Here is a 20,679-nt window from a genome sequence, read left to right on the forward strand (position 1 = left end):
CTCGCCGTGTCGAGATTGGCGGAACCCTAGGCGATCGAGGCGGTTTATGGAGCAGAAGATGGATTGCCTTTGGAGTCGGTGAGGCACGCGGTTTGGGTTCGTGCGGATCACGTTTTGTTTTAGCGGTCGCTAGGCCGTTCCGATCCGTTCCGGACTCGTAAAATACATGGCCTCACCAAACTCGACACCCTTACCGTCTCTATCATTGTACATAGAAATACACATTCTACAATCATTATATACGGATTAGAGGCCATCGACCATCACTATACGGCGTAGGTAAGCGTATTTGCTGATATGGCAAGAAACATACCCATCTGTCAGACCAAAACTAGTTCCAGCTATGTAGTTTATTTTTTTAAAAAGCCCCCAAATTATTAGTGGGTCCCACCCACTGTCTTCTCCTTCTCCCTGTCTTTGGCTAGAAAATTTCCCACGACGTTGCACTGAAATTCGCCCGCACCTCGGCTCCCTTGCCGTCGGCGAGTTCCTCCATGTCTCCTCTATCATCTGGCTCATCATGAAGACGAAATTTCGCCAGAGACGCGCTGTCGGTTGTGCCCCCGACTGGATTGGCGACGGATTCCCACCCCAAACCGTGCATGACCAGGGCGCGTTGGCCACCACGTCGGGAGACCAAGCCCACAGGGTCGAGACTACCTTCCCCTCGCTCCACACCGCCGTCCTCGCCTCTCGCCGCGGCCGGTACGTGGGGTTACGAGGCCCATAAGATCGAGCCCGCCCGCCGACGGCCGGAGCAGGGCCAGCCAGATTCGGCTAAGGCTCCTTGAGGGCGATGCCATAGGCCGGTAATGGAGGCCAGAGCGGTGCCTGAGCTCCGAGAAGGAGGCGCCGGTCTTGCCACGGTTGGGGAGCACGAGCGGATGGTCATCTCGCCGGCGGCAGTGGGAGGCACGACGAGATCCCAATCTCTCTCATTTTTGAATTGGGTACTTGTAGTTCATTATTACTAACAAATAGTCTCTCTGGACCGTTATTGCCTGGCATAGGGGGTCAAATTTAGGTCACATCAGCAAAATACGACGCTATACCCCTCGCCAGTGATCATTATGAGCTCTGAGCCGACTTCAGTTACCGTAGAATGTGTATTTCTATGTATTGTGGTGGAGGCAGGTAAGAGTGTCATGTTTGGCAACGCACGATGTATTTTACTCTCTAGACTCCAACTACGATTCGATTGCTATTCGCAAAAAAAAAAAAGCGACTCAGTTTGTTGGTGGACAAATTCGAGGCCAAGTAGTCCTAAGTTGGGCCAAGAACCACGCCTTATCTGGTGGGCTAAAGCCTACTTAGCTCAACTATTTTTTCTTCAGAAATATTACGGCCACGTTGCTCCAGGCTCGAGCAAAAGGGACCATTCGGTCCAGCCTAGAGAGAAAGGTCACTCTTCACACTGTTACTCTAGTTAACTTTTGTGTTGTACAATCGTGCGGAAAGCACGATATCAGCGATCTATAAACCACCTTGATGTTATGGTGAATCATGTAGTCAAAAAAACTTTTGTGTTGTACACTTGTACTAATCCATTTTACAGCATTACCTCAAAAAAGGTCCATTTTACTGCATGTTTACCAGAAGTGTTATTGGTCCACTTTAAAACAAATATCATTTATTTTATCCTTCAAAAACATCATTTATTTTATGCTTCAAAGCACTATCGAGTAGCTGAGCACTTAGATCTTCGTCCAAAAGTTGGAAGACAAGATTGAATAGTAGCAATAAATCCCTGACTACATGAATATATATGTCTTTACCGGTAAAAAGACATGTATTAACTATAGAGATTCTGAACTAGTACTCAAGCTTAGGCTGAAAAGAAAAATCCAATTGTCGTGTCATGTGGGCACTAATAAAACATTAAAGACTTAATGGTGCTATGATATATTTACTTGTTTAGATCCATGCTTTGTGGACACTAGCAAAGCTAAGATTAACCTAATATATACAAGCTTTCTTATAAGCAGTTCATATTGATTTGGAAGCATCTCACATTTCTCCTAATTAAATACATAGTATTGCATACTGACCTGCTTATTAGAAAGATGGAAATAAATATCACTTGATTAAAGAAATAAATATCACAGCCAGAGCGTTTACGCATATCAATAGTAATCTCCCGAGGCTGAACTAGAGAGAAAAGGTTCCTTTCGCTCAAGCCGGCCTGCCATATTATTTGAGGGAAAAAATTGGCATACTATTTCTACAATCCGAGAAAAAATAATATTTAAAAATCCTAAACATACCCTCATACAAGTAGATCTTTAACTTTTGATTTGACACGGTCACTCACTTTTCCTAAACCATCTGATTCTGATCCAACGTTCGAAACTAGTCATTAGATCTTTACCATCCGGTCCATTCTTACCATATGTGCCATCCTAATCGGAGAAATGTCTTTCTCAGTGGAGCTCACTGAAATATGCACGTCACGGAAACTTGATGAAACATAGGCACACGACCGATCAACGTTTAGCCGCGTTCATTGTAATCGCTCAAAGATCAAAGCAACCCTCTTCCTTGGTCTGGAGCTTAATTGGGCAAGCTCACTACCCCTTTTAACACGAAGACGAAGGGAGGGGAATCAAGAAGAAGGTTTTGGTAAGAGAAAGTGTTGCCAAGCACAAAACATCCGTGTACACATGTCACAATACAAATATTTATTATGTATCATAAATAAAAAAATACAAACATATGCAGCCAAGTAAATACAGAAGCGCAAGAACGATCATGCATGCACGAGCAAGCATCTCGATCGATTATTACATACACACTTACAAATCAACAAGCCGACACACTTTCCATGCATGCAACTAGCTAGCATGTTTCAAATCAAGTTCAAACAGCGACAATTAATGATATGTCATAACCTCGATCACTAACCACACGCCACACTACCACACCTGCGTACATAGACAAAGCTCAAATCCAATCGTACGTGTACGTTATCAGATACCTGACAGGCCATATATATGTGTCTAGCGCGGCCCCTTGCCCCGTCGGTGCGCATGGCTGACGACGCCGTGCTCCTGCTGCACGACGACCTCATCGATGACGTCGACCACCACGACCTCCCCCGCCGGCCCGGCGACGACCTGCTCGTGCACACGAACGTGCTCACAAACCTCCTGCACCTCCTCCGGCGGACACTCCACCGGCGCCGGCGGCCTCCGCCTCCGCCGCGCGAACAGCAAGAGCCCCGCGAAAAGCCCGAGGAGGCAAAGCCCGGCGATCGGGACCAGCGCGACCATGGCGATGTGCCCTCCATGCCAATATCCCGGCGACGACGGCGTGTAGCCGGTGCTGTTCCAGCCATGGGGATTGTGAGGCGGGCAGGGAGGTGGCCGGTGCACGCATCGGCATGGCGGACACGAGTAGGGACTGGGCGCTGGCACCGGCGCATTATAAGGGGGACAAGCCGGCGGTGGCACCGGCGGACAAGACGGCGGTGGCACCGGCGGGCAAGACGGGGGAGACGATGGCGGTGGAACTGGAACGTAATGGTGATACATGATGGGCGGTGGCGGCGACGGTGGTGGCTGGTGTGGTCCGTACGGTGACAAATAATATGGTACACTGGAGATATCTTATCTGTAGGTGCTAGCGGCTCTTACGTGCACTTGCGCGGCTGCAAGGGATTACAGGTTGCACCCGTTGCACTGCCTATATCTCAACATACATACTCTGGGTGGCTATATATACATATACTCCGTATAAGATCGACAGGCAGCAAGAGGAGTACCGCATGTAAATCCATGATTGACACCGCACCATCGTCCATGTCAGCTTGGTCTAATGTCTATCAAGTGATTTGTTGATACAAGCAACTCTTACTTCTTTTGCTTCTAAAAATGTCCATTTTGAACTACGTACCTATGGTACGTACGTGTTGGTCAAAGCGGATAAACCCACCCCTAGATAGATCCCCTCCATCTACCATCGATTGTACATTGCAGCTTAGAGATTTGTTTCTAAGTTTGTATTTTGGACAAGCTTAATTAGTGCTTCTAACCTACGCACTTTCAGTGTTCATGAGCCTCTACGAGGATCAAAGGAGTGCAATACGAGATTCTCCATTGAATAGAGGCTAAATCTACGTTGTTCGAGGACAGACCCGAAGGGCAACCCAAAGTGTAGCACATCACCAAACACCTCCATTATTCTAGAGCATTTTAGGGGATGTTCCACATAATAAACATGGTGGCCCGATAGTACGGATTTCTAGCTTCTATGCCTTTTGCTAAAACGCAGCGCTCCTGTTGGTTGCTTTTTTTTTGCTCATATCAGTCTTAGGCACAGAGCATCAATAAGCATGACAAGGCCAATTTACTTGGTTTAACTGCACAAATTTGAAATGAAACACTAAATGTTTCGGGGCGTTAATTGAAGCGGCATATGTACTATTGTAAGGCGGCATAGTTTTTGCGATCATCTCATAGCATTTCTTATTTACCGGTAACTTTATAACTTATTTCATATAGTTTGTAATGATTGTATGGTGTGTTTCGTCTCTTAAAACTTCAGTAAAATCAAAAAGAATAAATTTTATTTTTTTCCTCATATAGCTCGAAAAGTTTTCCATTTTCCTAAATTCCCTGAGGTGCATCGAACCAACTATTTTTGAACATGCATCTCGCTAGCACACCTGTTGTTCTGCAGCCACGAGCACGGTAGCAAATGCTCGCGACTACCCAAGTGGTCATAGCGCTGGCAGCTCGCGCTCCGGTAAGAAAAAGCTGCACCTTAGGACAGGTGCCCACCAATGGGGAAAATTTTCATATGTCCATGTGAAAATATTTAAACTTCTCCATAGTGTGTCACTTAGGCTTCTGCATACTTCCCATAATCGTGTCACTTAGGTTTCTTGAAAAAAGTCTCTGCATATTCACGCACATTACAAAGTTTACAATCTATGCTCGACGTCCGGAGCTCGGGGTCAAGATGCGGACACCGAGGAGTTCTACAACGTCTAGAGTTTGAAAGGCGAGTGATGCTAGGCCTGGTTATGGCAGATGAGCGATTTAGTGGGCGAGAGGGAGAGATACGGCGACGGCGGCGGGGTGATTGGCGGCGCCGAAAACCCTAGGAGTTAGGAGGAGCTGTGCTAGAGGGAGTTGCTGCGAAAGAAGATAGCGCTTTGGTCGGGCTTCGGTTTGCTTCGGGGGTCGGCTGGTCCACACGTAAGGGCCACACCAAAATATTGTGCATCCCGTCTTAGAGATGTAAGGAATGTTTAATAGTCCCTCCATGCTAGTTTATTACGCTTTTACTTGATTTACGAAAAAACTTTGACAACTACTTTGGTAAATATGAGATACTACTATGCCACAAAACTTATATCATTGGAGTTTTTTTGTGATATGAATCCAATAGCATAGAATTTGTGCCCAAGTTAATGATCAGCTTTTTTCTTAATAAAGTATGTAAAAGCCTAGTAAATCGGTATGAAGAAAGTAGAAAAGGTTTGTGTGTTGGAATCTTTTATTTTCCAAAAAGTGCACAATTTTTTTCTTTTTGTATGAAAAATGGTAGAAATACAAAAGGCACCAACACAAACATGTAAAAGGGAAAGTATTCAGGATTTTCTACAATGCTGCTATCCATTCTCTGATCTTGAAAGATTCTCTAACTATGCATGCATGTCGCTCCATTTAGCGACAACTTATATGAAACAGAGAGAGTATTAATAAGGTCTCATTATTTGCTACTTTGCTAGTAGCATCACGAAATACTCCCTCCATCCCACCTAAAGTGTCTCAAGTTTATCAATTTTTTGATGTATCTACTACTAGATAGTGTCTAGATACATCAAAATTTTAACAAAGTTGAGACACTTTTGATAAGCGTTGATGGCTTTGTTAATTCAAAGTAGGGCTTTCGAGCCTTCTGTTTAAAAAAACTTTTTGATAAGCGTTGGGAGTACATCAAACCGTGGAAACCGTGGAGCGGAGGTGGTTTACCAGTAGCAGGACGCCAGGACATGGCCCTAGATAGTAGCATAATAACAGAGTAACATCAAACGGTGGAAAGGAAGGGCCTATAGCTGGCATGGGTGTAGAATTGCCGTTGCGCGGGTGGGTTGTCCGACTTGAGCCCGGCAGAATTGTGAGATCAATTATGCTAAACTTGATGGTGCCTCACCAGTAGATGCCTGCATAAACCCTGTGGCCACTTGAGGTTTAATTACATGCATCATAGGCGGATTTATAAAACCTAACATATATATGTGCAAGTAGCTAGAGAGGCCTACGCACGAACGTAGATAAACCCAACGCTTAAGGAGTGTGAAATCGCATGCAATGTACTTGCTTAATTGGTCTGAGGTTCATAGTAATATTGCAAGTAGCTACTTAGAATAGATAACATGCAGTGTGTGCAGTACGTACAAGCAAACTCGATAGTCACGAACCTGTGGAGCTTTCACTGGCTAGATCGATCTGTCTAGCTAACTAATTATATCTGTGCGGGCGCTTATACGTTATAAATTTGGCAAATACTGTATGTCTAGGTCAACTAGCTCAATTTACAGAAAATTCGCAAGATTTTGAATATTGGCTGATAGAAAAGACATCCATCGAGGCATATTTAGCGAACAGCAGCTAGTCCACCCAAAACTGAAATTTTGTTTGTTTGTTCTGGTTATTATGTACTAGTAACAAATACTACATAATTTATAAAGGAAAATGAGCCATCTATCTCAAAGTCTCGCCTTTTTACTGGACTTTGTCTAAGCGTCAAACTAGCACACATGCATACACACGTGTGAAACTACAAAAAACATCAGCAAATTGTATCAATGTTCTTTCGTATGACGTGCAGAGTGTGTGTGCTATACTATGGAGTTACTACATTCCTCTCGTATTATATGTTCATTCTTATTTTGGTCTAGTTTCTCCTATAAATGTCCCTAGACTACCCTCTCAACCAGGGGGTCTGAAAGGGGCAAACGAATCTGGGTCGTCCAATCAGGTTGCAACAGTAAATCTCAAGTCCCACTTTTCACCACAGCCGTTGGATACGATAATTGTTTTCTCACTTTATGATCTTCTGAACAAGTCAATGACGTATGGGACCAGCTACCCGCGGGGGCCGCCGGTCGGAGGCAGCCACGCTCGCTCGTCCGCGTCTGTCCGCCAGAGGTGAGAGAATCTAGATCGAAGGAGCTCCCCAATCCTGGCCTCCCTCCTCGCTCCCCAATCCCCATCCCTCTTTTCCCCAAATCGCCAGAGGTGAGAGAATCTAGATCACCGACCCCTCTCCTCCTCTCAATGGTCGCCGCCGTCGACTTTTCGCGCCGCCAGCGGACGGCGACCCCGAGCAGCCGCCGTCGCGCCTCAGCAGCCCACGGAAGCGCGGCGGCGGCGCGCCCGCATCGAAGAAGCCGCCGCTCGTTCGCGTTTCTTTTGTCATTTCATTTTCCAGATATTTTGGTGGTTCGGTGAAAACCCTATCCCGAATCCCCTTCCGTCGCTCCGCGCCTCCTCCATCGCTGCTCTCGACCTCTCGCAGCCGCCAACCGCGCCCTGCAGCGGCAGCAGCAGGTTGACCGCCCGACGCGGCGGCGGCGGCGGTAGCACGGCGGAGGGGGAACGGCCGGCTTCAGCGCGATGTCGCAAGGCGAGCTTCCAGAGCAGCACGGACGGCCGCTCGTCCTCCCGGTCGCCGTGGTCCCCGTGAGCGGGTCCCGCCAACGGGAATCAATTCTCGGCGGGGCGGTGAGCCGATAAAAGCGGGGCGGCGGCGTCTCTCGACGGCTGAAGGTGAGGTGAGGAAAAGTAAGTTACGGAGTAGAAAAGTCTGGGCTACTTCCCATTCCCCCTTTGCCGTCCATCTCCTTCCTTTGTTTTGGTGGTCAGCATTTTCCTTCCATGCCCTCTCCCCTGATGTGGGTTGGCCGCCTGCCGTTCTTGCGCGGGTGATGCTGACGTTGAAAGCCGGGTTCAAGGTTAGTTTCTCCTCTTCCATCTGATGTCCGCTTATTGCCTGTATCGGAGCCTCTGTTAAATTCTCTTGGATTGGCCGGAGCAGCTGCGCGATCTCGATTTAGATCTCTCCACACTCCTGAGAATTTGTTTCGTTTTCTGTATGAAGGATTTAGGAGGGTTGGATGCGAGCGCCCATCTCCTTGGATATTGGTGCAGCAGATGTACATCCATCTCTCTGTGCTGCAAAGTTACTATTGCGGGCATCTGTTGTAAGAGTTGACACTTGACAGGTTGTTCGGAGTTCTGTGCCCGGTAACTCAGCGCTATACTATACTCCGTATCTTGAAACTTTAGTTTAGATAGAATCCATGAAAATACCAGATTGGTTAGATAATTTTGGTTCCCCACATAAAAAGGTTAGACAATTTGGGTTAATTAACTATGTCAGCACTCGGCAGTGTCTCCCTTCACAGGCTTCTATGGCTGAGAAGCTCGACATATATAAATTCTATCTCTGATGACTAACAGTGTAATTATCATTTGTACTCACTGTAGCTTGTATCTTTGGTTTTGTTTATTCTGAAATAATTGCATGTGTGATGTAAGGACTAATGGGATACATGTGGTGATTTCAGGCTAAAGAAGCTACGGAATCAGCTTTTAAGGATGGAAAACAGCTATTGGTGAGTGGCTTGAGCATTAATCTTATTATTTAGTTGCATTTAATGTTCTTCCTTTTATGTCAAAATGATTTTCTATGCAATATGTGACATGAACTAGAGTTTCCCTCTGGAGAATATTATGGCGAGTTTAGGATTGGTTCAGTTACTAAAGTAATGAAATACAAGCAACCTGTTTTCATTATGGTGGCTTTACTATTGCACACTGTAATATTTGTCCCTTGTTTCTGCCGTGCTGAAGGAAATTTTAAATCTTCATTATGCGTGATCGCAAGTGATGATATATTTCTTAGAAATTAAAATGTTGCCAGGCGTGTACTACGTGGCTACGTCCTAATACTTACTTATGCGTACAATGGGAAGTGTATTGCTTCTGGGCTGTGATGTCTTTAATTTTAGCTCCAGGTTATGCAAAGCTTATTTTGTATATACCTAAAAGTTGTGTTTTGTAAATTTTGATGATTTATAATTTCTGGAATGCGCCCTATTTTACACTGTAGCTTTTTGCAAAGAATGGTTTTGTGATCTTTGGTATTAATTAGAGAGAATGCTAAAGCGTATAGAAGAGTGGCATCTGTAATCATGGGATGTTGTGGTTTAAGCTTGCTTGAATCTTGTTCCAGCCGTTGTGCATATCCATTGCCTCTTGTGTGTTTGATTGCTTTGCCGTCTTTCAGCACCTCAGAAAGGCTTTGATTTTTTGGGAGAATAGAATCGGTGAATTGAGTCGTTGTGGCTATTCGGTTCATATTGGCCTATTTGAATCATTTGTTCATATTTTTTAAAATAATTTAATTTCGGAGCAGCCATTTGACTAAAATAGATTATTACTTTTTCAGATATGATGCCATTGGCCAGCATGCAGTTCCAGTACCTTATGGTTGAGGAAAAGTTATATAGAGATCTATCCAGATATGATGCCACTGCAAATGCTCATGTGCAAAATTTACTCTGTTTCGCATTGCACTATCATCATTGTCACTCCATGAGGTACCAGAGGTTGTCTCTTGTGTATAGTATTTCGTTCAATAGCAAAATAGTCCGTACATGTTGGAATAAATGCACAACTCATACTCCGGTTACTCATTAGTTGCATTTTGCACACAGTATTAGTTGAGGAAAGTGGGGTTTGGAACTCTAGCAGAGCAACTGAAGAAAAGTGGTGTTTCAGGTGATCGATATCCCCTTGCTCATTAATTACTTTGTCAAGTGAAATATGGTAAATTGGAGCTGCAAACTAGATAGAATCAATCTGTACTGATGAAAATTTTGAGCCAATCAGTACATATCCCATACGTTTTATGTACTTGTTAGGATCAATCATACTTAAAATATTGCTGAATTGTTGACTTTGTTCCTCACAGGCTTCAATACTTGATATATCACTAAATCATGTGCACAATCGTATATATGCAGCTTTAGTTGTATTCTACAAGAGTTTGGGTGGGTAAATTTGGCTTTCCTTTCTTGTCCCTGTGAAGCCCCTTCGATGCCACGTCTTCCATTATCTGCCAGCGCAACCTCGGGCTCCCCTCGTTGCCTGTGGTAAGTAATCTCTTTCTTTATGACGATGCAGGTTGTCTGTTTTTTCAGTTTTTAGTTTTGCTCCAGGTTGTCCTCTCAATGCTTCCCTTGGTTGCTCTTAGGCGAGGCCTTCACGCCCCAAGTATTATGTGTTCTCTCACTCCAGCCTTTTTGTTTGCTCAAGTAAACTTTGTCTTTCATTTCCTTGTCGTGCGAGACTTCATGGCCTTTCATTCTCCGCTCATATTTTTTCCTCCTGTTCCTTCTACAGCCAGGTCTGCATTTTTCGCTCATCTTTTGTTCTTTATTCAACATTCTTCTGTAAATTTTCCCCAGTTCTGAATGTTACTCCATGGTTAGCTTAACGTTTCTTCACCATTATGTATGAGCATGCCCATTATCCTCTTAAACCTTGCTAAACTACCCACCCACCCAACAGCTTTTAGTGACGGGCGAACCCAGATCGTTATATTTACCTCTTGATTGTTTCTTCATCATTTGTTTCTATTTCGTTGGTTTATCTGTTCATTTTTTTGTAAAGTGGCTTACCACTGTGACCTGTTTTTATTACCAGAGTAGCTGATCTTCCTCTCGACTGAAATTATTCCTTTCGTATATGCCGGTTTTTAGTTATATATGTATAGTTGTGTTTAAACATAAAGGAATGACAAGAAGCTATATATTTTCCTTGGTTGTAGTCATTATTCTACATGGTGCAGAATGCCACCGCTGCTCAGGGTCACGCGAGTCATTCTGGGGTATGCACAACAGTGCTGGTCATCGATGTGCTATATCACAGATCCTCCTCTTGCATTTGTTAAACTGGCTCACGGTGTCCATAGCCTTATTAAACATGCAGAAATTACATATTGGAAATTAAGTAAGGATCATGTACTTTTTTATATATCTATAATTGATTGGGTGAACTTGTTTTTCTTTGTCTCTGCTTGTCTGTATAATTTGTAAATAGTAACTTTTGTTAGCATTTGAGGAATTCACATTTATATTTTATACCTGCATTACTTGCCAATTGCCAGTGTACAATAGATTAGTTCAGAACTTGGGTCATATTCAGTTCCAATTGTATTTCTCATTGATCGATGGTTTGTTCGCTGCTGCAAGATCGAACTCATTGATCGATGGATTTTGTTGCTCATTTGATAGTTCTGGACTTCTCATGTAGTTCGCATCTACTTCATACTCATTTAGTTCATATTTGTTTATTGTAGTACCTCTGCCTCTTGCCAAATGATACAAAGTGGGTAATTCTTCGACGATCATAGTAATACCAAGTGGCTATATGCTTTTTATCTGTTAAACATGTTTTAAGAGAAGATTCAGGCGACGGTTGGAGGACTAGGGAAAGCGGTGCTCATGAAGGGGACAGCAACAACGATGGCCATGGGGAAAGGGAGAGAGGCCAGTTGGAGACAACGACGACGACGGTGGCCGAATCGGAGCACATCACCATCTCCTTCCTCCTGCATCTTCCCACGTGAGTTCCTTTTTCCAATATCTTCCTCCGATTTGGTTTCTTTTCTTTTTCCCTATAAGGTTTGGGGTGTAGCCTGTAGATTCTAACACCGATGTGGGAGAGAGGCCACACACCTCCGCTGCACGGCTTCGAGCCCTGGCGTTGACTGTGGAGATCGAAGGCGAGCCTCCATCTTCGTTTTTCCACCCGCCAAACTGAGGCGGACCTGCAAGCATGAGCTGCTTCTGCTGATTCGTACGTGTGATGTAGGTTCTAGATGCCTAATTCGTGGTTATGATGTTTCAGGATGAGGGAGGACTCTACATAGACCTGCATTTTTAAGGATTTTATTATTCATAATTACTTGATTACTTTATGATTATGTTCGAATACTTGTACATTCCAGTCTTAGTTAGCCTAGATTAATTATTTTCATGTCTTTCTGTCGGTTTATCAGGATTATTCCACATGCCTGGAAGCTCCACCATCGGCTGATCTTCAAGCTCTGTGCGCTGCAGTCCCCTCATCTGCTCGTCTACGTCTGCTCGAGGTGAGCTCCTGCTCCTCACCTCCTCCACCTGTGAGTGATCTTTTTTTTCTTTTCCCATTAGTACTCACATCTAGCTTCCTTTTCAGTTTCTCCAATCTTGATTTCTGATTTGAGCATGAAGTGTGGAGATGGATCCTGGAAGATTCATTGGTAAGCACGAAAGCCTGTAGGACCAAAATATTGGTTTGTGATTCCATTATGGAAACTTTGGAGATGGAGGTATGAAAAGATTCATCATGACAGATAATTATCTTGATACATTATTTAGATAGTACTATCCTTTTCTTGTCTATTTTTCCATTTACACAAATAAAGGTTTTAAAGATAGTAGAATTTTTTGGTATTTCTGGAGTTACATATTCTGCTCCGTTTATTCTCCGGGACTAAGATGTAATAGGAATTATTATACCCTGTTGGTGCTTTGGTCTTATTATATCCACCTACAAAATAGGAATTTAAAAAAACATCACTACTTAATGGGAATTACATGACTTAGAAAGTATCTTGATGTGATATTAGGTACTTCAGAATGAACATTTTCATATTTAGTAGAATATGGAGGCATCCTAATATTTGTTGTGCCGGTGATCTGATCTGCCGGTGTCCTTAGCGCCCTACTTTGGGTTCTCAGTTATCATGATGTCTAAGTACGATTTTATTATGTTCAGCCGTATAAATCTTGGAATCAAGAAGCATAATGTTTTAATTTAAGAGGGCATGGGTGCATGACATGTGTATTCCTGATTACAGGGTGTCGTCAATAATATCATCCAGCCATGTAGTGCATTGGAAGCTTTGAAGCTTGTCTCTGCCTGCAGCAGAAGTGTGTCAAATTATCTCACGTGAGTTTCGTTGCATCATGCCCCATTCTTAGTTTGTTACTCAAATAGTTGGTGTCACCAAAGAGTAAGAACAAAGGATCTATTTAATGAGTTGTTTATAAATATGCCTATTCTTATATATTATCCAAATATATTACCATCTAAATGAAAAAATATATGTAGGTAAACACTCCTGCAGTTTTAAAGTGGACAATGCATGACTGAAGTGATTTAGTCAGAAGTGCATAGCACAATGTTTTCAGAAAATGCCACACGTTTAGCATTTCTTGGATAGCTCCTGGAGATTTGTTTTTTGTTAGAAAATGACCGCAGGAAATTCACACTTCAAGGAGTTAGGAATAGTGTGGTTTCCCTCTCCCGGGTTTGCTAACAATTTGATCATTTCTTGGTGCATTGCAGGTTTGCCAGAAAAACAATTTGATCACTTCTTGTAAGCCATATGGTCAAATTTGTTTCCCAACTTTAGCCACTGAAACTATCTTTGCTGTTGGAGACAAGATCCATATCTGATTGTGAGCGAAATATCAGTTCGTGCTGCTCCTGTAAAGTATCAACTCATCTGTACATCCTCCTTGCTCAGGTTTGTATATGTACTTCAGCCTCTCTTTTTTCCTTTATGAATGTGCTGATTTTGTTGGCATTATGTTAGCTAGCTCCGTCTCTTCTTTTCAACAGGCATATGTTAATTTCTCTGAACATTGGTTGGACATTGCCCATGTAACACTCCAACTCCTATCACCTTAGCCCCAGATGATACCGATGCGTCACCCAGGTGTGTATTGTGCTAATATCTACCATGCATCTGCATTGTCTGCTTGACTGCGTTAGAAGAGTATGGATGTATTTGATTCTTGACATGCCAGTTAATAAATGCCAATTCTGAAGTGTGTTGAGCAGTTGGCCATGGTTGGGAGCCAGGGAGCAGCACGACATGAGGGCACGACACTCAGGCAAGAACTTACTTTGCAGGTAGGCCAAGAACGTTGCACATGGTTTGCACCTTAATATGTTGGTACATTTCTAAATACCCTTGCAGATTAATTAGAATTTAACGGGCAGACAAACTACGGAGCAACCATAGTTACTTTTTGTCCCAGTGGCACAAGCGGGTCATCCATTCTCTAAAACACAGCCGTAGGTGAAAATGTTTATTGAAGATGATCCTCTATTCTCAAATAACATCGGGTCCTGGTTCGATTTCTTGATGGCTCATCTAGGGTAGGATTATACCTGTTAATGCAAGTATATGAAGTAGATGACCAGATTAAGATTGCAAGAACAATTATTGTTTCCCACAAAAATAAAAAAAATAAAATTTTTTGCATTAGGTCCAGCTTCGGGTATCAAAAACAGGGAGCTGCTGTGCCCACATTCAATGTTTAATGCCTCTTGGTTTAAAGTCAATGGATCTTAATAAAAGACACTAACATGGATAAAATTTATGGCTACAATATTATCTCAATTCTGCTTTTGTTAGTCTCGTATACCCCCTGTAAAACATAAAGTTTTTATGCCACATGGTATATCTTTTGTCATTAGAACTTTAGCAGTCATATGATCATCTTGGCCGATAACAACTTGCATTGCCTTTTATGTCTCAAGAAAAGGAGACAAATGCAAGGAATTTCCATAGTTGGTTTGGAGTTTCGTATACGTGATATCTTTGTTTTCTTATTATCTCTGTAATTCTTTACTTGTGAGAAGTTGAATAAATGCATGATGTAGTATTTTCAAATGGACATTTAAGTTAGGTTCGTATGAAGTGAAATTGCATTTTTATGATGCTAACACCATGAAGTTACCTTACCTTAATCTGTAAAGTGTAATTTCTATTTTCTAATGGAATTCATAGCTTTCTAACATATAGCATTATCGTTACTTCTGAATTTTTTTTAAAAAGATTTCCCACTATTTAAATGTATTGTGTTAGGATTCTGAAATGACAACATATTGTCTTAGGATTCTAAAATGTTTAATCTGCTTTGTCCTCTATCAAGAGTTAGGTAAATCTTAGGGCAAGCAGCTCGGATTACTGATGGCGTGGATGGCCGCGAGGTACTTGATCAACGGATTAGATGTGGAGTGGAGTCAATGAAGGGATGTGTAGCAGATCAAGTGTGAAAGTTAGGGAAATAGGTTAAGGGAAAGATATTGGACCGTCAACGCAAATCGTGATGTGGATGGACGGTATTAGCCAAGAAATTGTTTACGAAGGCAAACATTTGTAATAGTTTCTGGTTCCCGTGGTATCAGTAAAGGGGCACAAAATCTCGAACCAAACTTTTTCTGTCTTGCTACTCACAAAAGTAGAAACATTCTTCTTAGAATCAGTAATTGTCCTTTTATGTTTTTTTTATGATGCTACCTCTTTTGGGTATAATAACCATAATTTTATACAAAATCATAAAAACTGAAGGAAATAGTGTGAAATCATACTAAATTATCATATCTTACTCCAGCACCCTCGATGGAATGGTTTGTCTCGATGGAATGGTGTGTCTACAAGATACTAAAGCAGTTAAATTTCGAGGTAATTCTTAATACTAAAACTTATGGTTTAAATTTTTGGCTTGATTCTGCCATTTGCGCGATAGCGCAACGGGTCATCTAGTTGCTGTAAGAACATCCCTGTTGTGGATATACTTCATAGGTATACCATCGACATGGTCCGATTCCGGCAAGCCCGGGTGGCCCACAGATGGTGGTGATAGCATACGGCTCACCGGGCAGCCCAGTTGTTGTTGATCAAGATGGAAGATGTCCAACCCAGGAACAAGGAGCCAGATCCGAACCGCCCTACGAAGGTAGTCGGATCCGAACCGCCCTACGAAGGTACCCGGATCCGAAGAGGTCTATGCCAGGAGTCAGATCCGTGAAGGCCCATGAAGGAAGCCGGATCCGGTACGACATATATGGAAGGGCGGATCCTTGGCGTACACGGCAAGACACTGTACCGTAGATAGGTAACCTTTATCCGGGTAGGACTCTCCATGTAAACCCTAGATCCGTGCGCCTATATAAGCCGGATCCTGGAAGATCTCGAGCGAGAAGCGAGACAACCACAACTCATTGTAACAACGCGAGAGCGCCCAGATAATTCCAGACAAGCAGCAGTAGGCCCTGTCATCGTGCAGGTGTTCCGAAGCTGGGTAAATCGCGTACCACCGTCCCGAGAGCACTCCGCCATATGGCCCCTACTTCTTCTCCCCCTCGTGAGGATCCCTCCTCCGGGGTACCGTCGATTAGGCAACGACGGTTGGCGCCCACCGTGGGGCTCGCGGCGTCCGGAGGCCGGAACCGGGCGGGTTCCACATCTTCATCTCGCGAGACCGTTGATTTCGACGGAAACGCACCGTAAGTAATGTAGCTACGACCGCCGCCGAGCGAGGACGCAGCTGCAAAGATCCGATCCGAGTCGCTGGAGCTTTCCACGGAAGAATCCGCCTTAGACCTGGAAATTTCAAATTCTGGTTTTGGTAGCCGGATCCGCGCCTACGTTTTTGGTAGTCGGATCCGCACCTATGTTTTTGGTTGCCGGATCTGCGCTACGTTTTTGGTAGTCGGTCCGCACCTATATTTTTAGTTGCCGGATTCGCGCCTACGTTTTTGGTAGTCGGATCTGCACCTATATTTTTGGTTGCCGGATCCGCGCCTACGTTTTTGGTAGTCGGATCCGCACCTATATTTTTGGTTGCCGGATCTGTGCCTACGTTTTTGGTAGTCGGATCCGCATCTATATTTTTGTAGCCGGATCCATACCAAAATTTTGGTAGGTGAATCGGCACCTAAATTTTTGGAAGTCGGATCCACACCTAAATTTTGGTAGGTGGATCCGCACCGACAGGACCACTGCGACAATCAATCTCGCATCGGCTCGACGGAACGCCGAAGAAAAACCGCCACGACCGACGTTGACTCCGCTCCACACAGCTAAGTCATATTTATATTTAATATTTTAATATTTTATGATCATGAGATTAAGATTGGTTCACTCATATCCTGAGTCTTTTACCGCTTTCACTGTTGGTCATATCTTTTCCACGATTTGCCTCGCGCTCGTGAAAAACTTTGTACTTGTTTTTGCCGCTTAAGGCTCCGATGCGCTGCAAAATTTCCGTTTTCGGGCGTTAGCTTGAGTTTTCTGGCCTACACGTTTTCTGTTGTTTATATGTGGATTCCTTAGTAGTGACATTTCGGTACTTAAAATCGGCCTCTGTTTCTGAGGTTCTTGATTGTTTCGCTATTAAGCGCTATCGCCTCAGCAGATGTTCTGTGTTTAAAGTTTGCCGTCTCGCGAAAAGTCAAGCATATAAACCAGAAGAACGGATAAACCAACACTTGCTTAAAACATATAAATTACATTAACTGTTCAAGATAGTCGAGTTTTTTCCGCCTTGACAGTTTTACGTTGTTCAACTGCTGCATAGTTTCAGCTTTAAAACATTTGTTCAAAGGCCGTTTTTGTTCCGCCTTACATTTGTTCGTTGAACATGATCAAAGAAACAATTTAATACAAGTATGTTTTTATGTTTATGTATCAGGTACATGACACTTGGACGTACAACAGTCCTCGATTTAAGGTGTTTTCAAGCAGATCTATCACCGCGCGAAGCCCCTGGGGAAGCTAGCCGGATCCAATGAGAGAAGGTTAGGCGGATCCATGGCGTGCACAGCTGGAAAAGCAACTTGAGTCTTGATTCCGCTGTGCTTAGCCGGAACCAACCCTCGGGGGCTGCGGTTTGATCTTAGGTGAAAAGTGTGTTTCCTTTCGGGTATCAGTGCTGGAAATTTCCGCCTAGATGCTTGGGATTTACGCTATTCCTAAGTCACATATAAAGATAAAGCTACTCTAAGAGCTCCAAGACGGATTTTTAAGTAAATTTACCTTGGCGCTCGGGGGCTATATTGATGAAGTTCTCTTTGGAGCAACTAACCGAAAAATTTCCACCTTGACGCTTGGGGGCTAAGTTTCTGAGCATCGAGTCTCCTTGGAGCAAGCCGACTCAACGCTCGGGGGCTACATACATATGGTTATGTCAAGAAAAATTTCAAAGTCTGGCTGGAGAGTCCTAGCCTGGACATGTGCCGCCTAACTACGGTACAATGTCTTGCCGTGTACGTCAAGGATCTGCCTTCCTCCCTACGTCGCATCGGATCCGGGTTCCACATGGGCCTCCATGGATCCGGGTTACTCCCTGGCCTCCATGGATCCGTGTTCCACATGAGCCTCCATGACCTCGGTTACTCCCCCGGGCCTCCATGGATCCGAGCTGCACATGGACCTTCACGATCCGAATTTCCTCCGATGGTCGGTTGGGATCCGGCTTCCCTATCCCGGGCCGGACTTCATCCTTTAGGATCAACAGCAATCACACCCTGGGCCATAAGCCATCACCATCTCAGGGCCACCTGCTGTTTGATCTTGGCACCGGCGATGGTACACCCATGAAGTATCCACAACAAGAGTTCCTGAGTTCTCCAAGATTCACCGTTCTTCCATCCACTCAGCTTGCGCATGCCTTCATCCTTTGGACTCTGAAATGAATAATAGAGAATCTTGAAGACTCCAAACTTCATATCTCCAACCAAGTATTGGTCGAAACTTCATGATCCAATGGCCGATTCTTCGGAGACACCACCAACGAATTCTGGTATGGATCCGACTAGCCAAATGTAGGTTCGGATCTCGACTAGCCAAAATTTAGTGGATCTCACTACCCAAAAATTAGGTGCGATCCGGCTACCAAAAAATTAAGGTGCGATCCGATCACTAAATTAGGTGCTGATCCGCTACCAAAAAATTCTGGTGCGGATTCGGCTACCAGGAATTAGGTGCGGATCCGGCTACCAAAAATTAGGTGCGGATCCGACTAGTTAGCCGTATTAGCTATCTGAAATTTTTTTCTTTGACATAACCATATGTATGTAGCCCCCGAGTGCTGAGTCGGGCTTGCCCAAAGGAGACTCGATGCTCTAAACTTAGCCCTGCCGGGCCAAGGTGAAATTTTTCGGTTAGTTGCTCCAAAGAGAACTTCATCGATAGCCCTTGCGCCAAGGTGAATTTACTTGGAAAATCCGGCTTGGAGCTCTTAGAGGGCTTTATCTTTATATGTGACCAAGGAATAGTGTAAATCCCAAGCCTCTAGGCTGAAATTTCCAGCACTAATACTCGAAAGGAAACACACTTTTCACTTAAGATCAAAATCGCAGCCCCCGAGGGTTGGTTCCACACATAGCGGAATCGGGACTCAAGTTGCTTTTCCAAACAGGCATGCTACTTGATCCGCCTAACCTTATCTCATATGGATCCGCTAGCTTCCCCTCGGGCTTCAAGGCTATAAGGACTGCTTGAAAACACCTTTAAATCGAGGACTGTTAATGCCCATGTCATGTACTCGACATAAACATAAAAACATATTTGTATTAAATTGTTTTTTTGATCATGTTCAACGAACAAATGTAAGGCGGAACAAACTGTGCCTTTGAACAAATGTTTTAAAGCTGAAACTATGCAAATAGCCAATACAAACCGTCAAGGCTGAAAACTCGACTATCTTGAACAGCTAATGTAAATTTTATATGTTTTAAGCAGTGTTATCTATCCTAGTTTTCCGTTTATATGCTTGACTTTCGCGAGACGGCAAACTTTAAACACAACATCCGCCGAGGCGATAGCGCTATTAGCGAACAATCAAGAACCTCGTAAACAGAGGCCGGCTTTAAGTACCGAGATGTCACTACTAAGGAATCCACACATAAAACAATAAAACGTGTAGCGAAACTTAAGCTAACGCCCGAAAGCGAATTTTTCAACAGATCGGAGCCTTAAGCGGCAAAAACAAGATAAAGTTTTTCACGAGCGTGAGGCAAATCGTGGAAAGGATATGACTAAATATTGAAAGCGGTAAAAGACTCAGATATGAGTGAACCAATCTTACTCCCATGATCATTAAAATTTTAAGATTTTAAATATAAATAAGAACTTAATGCTTGGGGCGAAGTCAACGTCGGTCATGGCGGTTTTCTTCAGCTGCCCGCCGAGCTTCTGCGGAGATTGATTGTCGCAGTTGGTCCCGTAGGTGTGGATCCACCTACCAAAATTTAGGTGTGGATCCGACTTCCAAAAAATAGGTATGGATCCGATTTCCAAAATTGAGGTGGATCCGGCTACCCAAAAATAGGTATGGATCCGCCACTAAAACGTAGGCGCGGATCCGGCAAATCAAAAAAACGTAGGCGCGGATCCCAAGAACTGTGGCCGTAGGCGCGATCCGGCAACCAAAAATATAGGTGCGGATCCGACTCCAAAAACATAGGCTATGCATCCGGCAACCAAAAATATAGGTGCCAGATCCGACTACCAAAACGTGGGTACGGATCCGCACAAAAAATATAGGTGCGGATCCGACTACCAAAAACGTGGGTGCGATCCGGCGACCAAAAAATATAGGTGCGGATCCGACTACCAAAACCAGAATTTGAAATTTCCAGGTCTAAGGCGATTCTTCCGTGAAAGTCTAAATACTCGGATCGGATCTTTGCATCTGCGCCCGGCCGGCGGCGCCGTAGCTAAGCATTACTGGTCGCTGCGTCCGTCGAAATCAACGGCCTCCCCGTATGAGGATGTGGAACCCGCCCGGTGTTCCGGCCCGTACGCCGCAGCCCC

At 44.0% G+C, this 20,679-nt stretch overlaps 1 long non-coding RNA gene across 23 annotated transcripts; it reads left to right on the forward strand.

The window, feature by feature from the left end:
• The first annotated feature begins 7,666 nt into the window (after positions 1–7,666).
• Positions 7,667–15,343, forward strand: LOC124670365. 23 transcript variants are annotated; one of them, XR_006992508.1, is made up of 14 exons: positions 7,667–7,963; positions 8,110–8,255; positions 8,579–8,626; positions 9,463–9,613; positions 9,731–9,794; positions 10,040–11,027; positions 11,377–11,405; positions 11,483–12,171; positions 12,258–12,321; positions 12,922–13,013; positions 13,413–13,593; positions 13,689–13,785; positions 13,899–13,982; positions 15,011–15,343. It is a non-coding gene; the product is annotated as an uncharacterized LOC124670365 (long non-coding RNA). The 23 variants fall into 23 exon arrangements; XR_006992509.1 differs by having other exon boundaries at positions 11,489–12,171; XR_006992505.1 differs by having other exon boundaries at positions 10,040–11,405.
• The last annotated feature ends 5,336 nt before the right edge of the window (positions 15,344–20,679 follow it).

The sequence above is a fragment of the Lolium rigidum genome, chromosome 7 (assembly GCF_022539505.1).
Source record: "Lolium rigidum isolate FL_2022 chromosome 7, APGP_CSIRO_Lrig_0.1, whole genome shotgun sequence".
Taxonomy (NCBI): Eukaryota; Viridiplantae; Streptophyta; class Magnoliopsida; order Poales; family Poaceae; genus Lolium; species Lolium rigidum.